Genomic DNA, 6,979 nt, shown 5'->3' with positions numbered 1-6,979 from the left:
TGGTTAAGGTTAGGCATTAACTCTGAATGGTTAAGGTCAGGCATTAACTCTGCATGGTTAAGGTCAGGCATTAACTCTGAATGGTTAAGGTTAGGTATTAACTCTGAATGGTTAAGGTCAGGCATTAACTCTGAATGGTCAGGCATTAACTCTGAATGGTTAAGGTCAGGCATTAACTCTGCATGGTTAAGGTCAGGCAGTTAGTGCTGTTACCTTCAAGTAGGTTTTGGTTTTGCTAGGGCGCTGTGGACGGGGATGGTGGATGGGTGTAAGTGTCTCTGGATAGAAAGGTTGCATGTTCAAATCCAGTGATAGAAAGTTGTTTTATTGATTTTATGTTTTAAACCAATCCCAAACCCTTACCTTAACCATTCAGAGTTCATGCCTAACCTTAACCTCTCAACTTCACCTCACAAGTATAGTAAGACATAGCTCTGTGTGAGTGAGTGGAGTGTGTGAGAGAGAGAGAGAGAGAGAGAGAGAGAGAGAGAGAGAGAGAGAGAGAGAGAGAGAGAGAGAGAGAGAGAGAGTGAGAGAGAGAGAGAGAGAGAGAGAGAGAGAGAGGAGAGAGAGAGAGAGACCATTCCGTCGAAGCCGTTTGAGAACAGCTGGGAAGATGGATAAACAAATGTGGTGTGATCACTGTGCAGAGAACAAACAGCACAGCAGGAAACCCTCAAAACAACTACATGTCTGGACCACAGAGAAACACAGAACAACTACATGTCTGGACCACAGAGAAACACAGAACAACTACATGTCTGGACCACAGAGAAACACAGAACAACAACATGTCTGGACCACAGAGAAACACAGAACAACTACATATCTGGACCACAGAGAAACACAGAACAACTACATGTCTGGACCACAGAGAAACACAGAACAACAACATGTCTGGACCACAGAGAAACACAGAACAACTACATCTCTGGACCACAGAGAAACACAGAACAACAACATGTCTGGACCACAGAGAAACACAGAACAACTACATGTCTGGACCACAGAGAAACACAGAACAACTACATGTCTGGACCACAGAGAAACACAGAACAACTACATGTCTGGACCACAGAGAAACACAGAACAACTACATGTCTGGACCACAGAGAAACACAGAACAACTACATGTCTGGACCACAGAGAAACACAGATCAACTACATGTCTGGACCACAGAGAAACACAGAACAACTACATGTCTGGACCACAGAGAAACACAGAACAACTACATATCTGGACCACAGAGAAACACAGAACAACTACATGTCTGGACCACAGAGAAACACAGATCAACTACATGTCTGGACCACAGAGAAACACAGAACAACTACATGTCTGGACCACAGAGAAACACAGAACAACTACATGTCTGGACCACAGAGAAACACAGAACAACTACATATCTGGACCACAGAGAAACACAGAACAACTACATATCTGGACCACAGAGAAACACAGAACAACTACATGTCTGGACCACAGAGAAACACAGAACAACTACATATCTGGACCACAGAGAAACACAGAACAACTACATGTCTGGACCACAGAGAAACACAGATCAACTACATGTCTGGACCACAGAGAAACACAGAACAACTACATGTCTGGACCACAGAGAAACACAGAACAACTACATGTCTGGACCACAGAGAAACACAGAACAACTACATGTCTGGACCACAGAGAAACACAGAACAACTACATGTCTGGACCACAGAGAAACACAGAACAACTACATGTCTGGACCACAGAGAAACACAGAACAACTACATGTCTGGACCACAGAGAAACACAGAACAACTACATGTCTGGACCACAGAGAAACACAGAACAACTACATCTCTGGACCACAGAGAAACACAGATCAACTACATGTCTGGACCACAGAGAAACACAGATCAACTACATGTCTGGACCACAGAGAAACACAGAACAAGTGACATTTGGGAAGGCCTGTGTTTGTGTGCATACTTGGCCAATGAACAGAGAGACATGTTGTCAAACCTGGTCTGTTAACTCAATCTCTTACATAACATCACAGTACCATTGAAAATTATATGGCACATGGAAACCAAACGTGGGTGGTCTATGGTGATAGGTGGGATGGGCTGAGAGTGGCTGAGGGTTGGTATTAAAGACTTGATGTTTGGTAATGTATTATTATGTGACTGCTTTATATAAAAGTATAATGTATGTAAAATGTATATATATGTAGTTGAAAAGCTGTACAAATTAAATATGATATGTGTCCTCCAGAGAGGGGGGGTTAATATTTATTTCAATAATAATAACTCTACTACTGAAAGCAGAGAAAGAAAACAGAAGATCTTGACATTTTGGCTAGTCTATCAGCATCTCAAAGGTCACAGTGTGTTTTGGAGCGTCAAGTGTGTGTGTGTGTGTGTGTGTGAGAGAGAGAGAGACAGAGAGAGAGACTTCAAGCCAGAGTCTCTCAAAGCATTCACAGTCAGCCCACTGACACCCCTATTAGATCACAGCAAATTCACTGTCTATCAAAGACAAAGGAAATGAATAATATTAAGAAATGCTATAGATAGAAGGAATGTAGTGTGGAAACCTTCCACAAAAAAAGTTAGACAACAACAAATTCAATCCCTTTAAGACAACTTCCTGGACAAAACGTTCCACTGTAATAGTGAAGGTGTAAACTTGGCAGTAGAAACCCTAAACAGTATATCAGCTTCCCTATCAAATCAAACAATTTCAAACAGAAAACCAAAGAAAATGAACAACAATGACAAGTGGTTTGATGAAGAATGCAAAAACCTAAATAAGAAATTGAGAAACCTATCCAACCAAAAACATAGAGACCCAGAAAACCAGAGTCTACACCTTCACTATGGTGAATCACTAAAACAATACAGACATACACTACGGAGAAAGAAGGAACAGCACGTCAGAAATCAGCTCAATGTAACTGAAGAATCCATACACTCCAACCACCTCTGGGAAAATTGGAAAACACTAAACAAACAACAACACGAAGAATTATCTATCCAAAATGGAAATGTATGGATAAACCACTTCTCCAGTCTTTTTGGCTCAATAACAAAGAACAAACAGCAAAAACATATACATGATAATGTAACGGTCGTCGTAAGATGGAGAAGTGGACCAAAGCGCAGCGTGGTAAGTGCTCATGATTCTTTATTATCACAACACACTCAAACAAAATAACAAAAGGCGAAAAACGTACAGTTCTGTCAGGCAACAGAGGCTAAACAGAAAACAACCTCCCACAAAACCAGGAAGAAAACAGGTTGCCTAAGTATGATTCCTAATCAGAGACAACGATAGACAGCTGCCTCTGATTGGGAACCACACTGGCCCAAAAACAAAGAAACAGAAAACATAGATTTTCCCACCCGAGTCACACCCTGACCTAACCAAACAGAGAATAATAAGGATCTCTACGGTCAGGGCGACAGATAAAATACAAATCTTAGAATCAACTATTAAAGACTACCAGAACACACTGGATTCTCCAATTACATTGAATGAACTACAGGACAAAATACAAACCCTCCAACCCAAAAAGGCATGTGGTGTTGATAGTATTCTCAATGAAATGGAAAACATGTACAGACAACAAATTCCATTTCGCTATACTTAAACTCTTAAACATCATCCTTAGCTCTGACATCTTCCCCAATATTTGGAACCTAGGACAGATCACCCCAATTGTCACGTCCTGACCCTTGTAAGAGGTCATTTTCCATAGTAGATTGGTCAGGGCGTGACAGGTGGTTGTTTTGGGTGGTTTTGGGTTTTCTGTTTATATGTGGGGTTGTTCTAGATTTCTATTTCTATGTTTTGTTTTCTATGTTTTGGCCGGGTATGGTTTCCAATCAGAGGCAGGTGTCTATCATTGTCTCTGATTGGAAGCCATACATAGGCAGCCTGTTTTTCCTTTGGGTTTTGTGGGTAGTTGTTTTCCGTTTTGTCAGAGGTTACCTTACGGAACTGTTGTCAGTCGTTTTATTGCTTTGGTTCAAGTGTCTTCATTAAAAGTTTAACTATAAGCACTATACACGCTGCACCTTGGTCTACTCACTTTGACGTCTGTGACACCAATTCACAAAAGTGGAGACAAATTTGACCCCAATAACTACCGTGGGATATGCGTCAACAGCAACCTTGGCAAAATCCTCTGCATTATCATTAACAGCAGACTCGTACATTTCCTCAGTGAAAACAATGTACTGAGCAAATGTGAAAATGGCTTTCTACCAAATTTCACCAACAAAGAGCCAATTTAATTACGACTATATGTCCCAGAATGATATTGCAGATGTATCTGACTCCACTTTGTGGGAGGCATTTAAGGCTGTTATGAATGCACTTATAATATCGTATGAGGCTACCATTATAAAATGTTGGCAGAGAAGATTAGTAGATATTGATGCCCAGCTCCCGGTGCTTGAGAGAGGCTATATGGAAGCGCCCTTATCTTCCAAGTTGAATGACATAATAAGAAACTCAAATATGAATACAATACTATTCTCTCCAACTAAGTAAACACAATGCTATTAAAGATTTAACAAAAACACTTTGAGATGGGTGACAAACCTGGATAAAGCGCGCCAGTTGAGAGGTATACAGGCCAATAGAGCTATTCATAGAATGAAATCTAGTACAGGAGCTGTTACTACAGACCCAAAAGAAATGAATGTATGTTTCACAAAGTTTTATCAAGACCTCTACACCTCAAAGACCACTGCAAATACCACAAAAAATGTCTGATTTCCTCCATTCCCTTTCCCTACCTAAATTATGCGGCGCTGCTCAAATGAAACTAAATACAGAGATAACTTTTGAAGAGGTTGTCTCTGCAGTACGTTCCTTCCCTAATGGAAAAGCGTCAGGCCCTGAAGGCTTTGGTATCGAGTTTTACAAAGGTTATTCATAAAAGATTCACTCCTCTTATGTTGAGGATATTTAAACACTCTATTAAAACTTGCAGACTCCCAGAATCTTTGCACTCAGCTAATATCTCCCTAACATTAACAAAAGATAAAGATGAAACTGATCCATCTTCATATCGTCCTATTGCCCTCCTCGGATGCGATCTCAAGGTGTTTACTAAAATACTCGCGAACAGACTAAATAAATGCATTTAGACTATATTCCATCATGACCAAACTGGTTTTATCGCAAGGCAGAATTTTTCATTTTCCAACGTTAGGCGACTGATGAATATCATGTATTCCAAACATGACAAAGATTCTAAAGTTGCAATTCTTGCACTTGACGATCGAAAAAGCAATTGACCAAGTGGAATGGAACTACATTCTGACAGTAATAAATGAGTTTGGTCTGGGCGAGAGTTTTGTCTCTTGGATTGAAATACTATATGCGTGCACGACGGCTTCAGTTCTCACTAATTACCATAAATCACCTCCGTTTTCACTTCAAAGTTCCTGCCGCCAGGGATGCCCCTTGAGTCCGTTGCTATTCGCCAATGCTATGGAACCCCTAGCTGTCAGTATCAGAAGCCATCCTGCCATTGCTCTACTAAACATTGGCATTGTTGATCACCGCATCTCGCTCTATGCAGATGACATCATCTTGTTCGTCTCACGCCCTGAAGAGTCACTTCCACCGCTGTTGGAGCTCATCGAATCATTTGGAGAACTCTCTGGGTACACCATAAACTGGGATAAAAGCGAATTCATGCCTCTTAAAAGGTGACTTAAACCCAGAGTTCTTTAAACGTATACCATTTAAAAATCACAGGAGACTAAATTAAATATTTAGGTGTTGTCATCCCCAAGGACCCTAAATTGATTTATAAATTGAACTACCTCGACATGATAGAGAAGTTGAAGCGCAACACTGAGATCTGGAGAGTGTTGCCTCCATCTTTGATAGGCCATGATAACGCTATTAAAACGGTTACACTCCCCAGATTCCTTTATCTCTTTCAGAATCTGACTATATTTTTAAGTAAAGCTTTTTTCAAATCCTTGGATTCTATTATCTTGCCTTTTGTGTGGGGATACAAAGTACACCGTATCTCTAAAAAAAACTATAATCAAACCCAAAGAATTAGGTGGCCTGAGCCTGTCATTTTCAGCATTATTATTGGGCAGCAAATGCTAGAGCACTGGTTTATTGGCAGGATGCATACCCTGGTGTGGTAGATCCCTCCACCCCTTCATTGCTCGCTATTGAACAAGATATACACAACACCTCTCTTCCAGGACTTATCTTTTCATCAACTAAATCCCCTACAGGTATTACTGGGAATAACTTCATGCAAAACAAAATCATTAAAAATGTGGTAGCAAATAAGGAAAACATAACGTCTGTAGTCGTATTTGCCATAACCATGCTTTCCCCACTTCACTAACTGACAAAACTTTTACATTCGCTTAAATATACCACAATTTGAGGCAATTACACCTGCCCGCGAATTGTATATTTTCATGAACCTCGCCCCTGGCTCCAAGAGTTTGATCTCCAGATTTGTAGATCACTTTACAGCATATCCACACAACATTTGAAGGAGACCTGGGAGGAAGACCTTGTTATAGAGATTACTGATGACCGTTGGGCTGATTGCCTTCGAGATATTCACTTGTGGTCGATAAATTCCCGACACCAACTTATTCAATACAAAGTGATTCACAGACTACACTATTCCTGTACCAAATTACACTCGTTCTACCCTCGGTCTCTCAGATATGCCCTAAGTGCAAATCTGCAGAGGGTACCCTGGGTCACCTCTTCTGGTCATGCCCCAAACTGCACACATTCTAGCGGGATATTTTTAAGCGTTTCTCAGAAGTATACAGCTGTAACCTCATACCAGCCTCGGATACTGTTGTTTTAGGCAGGTCACATCACCTAACGACTTTAACACACTAGGAACAAAAAAACATTACAATATGGCATGGTTATTGCAAAAATAAACATTTTAAGCCTTTGGAATAAGGAGGCTGTACCCGT

Source organism: Salmo salar, chromosome 09 (assembly GCF_965601325.2).
Source record: "Salmo salar chromosome 09, fSalSal1, whole genome shotgun sequence".
Lineage (NCBI taxonomy): Eukaryota > Metazoa > Chordata > Actinopteri > Salmoniformes > Salmonidae > Salmo > Salmo salar.
This window is presented reverse-complemented; position numbering follows the sequence as displayed.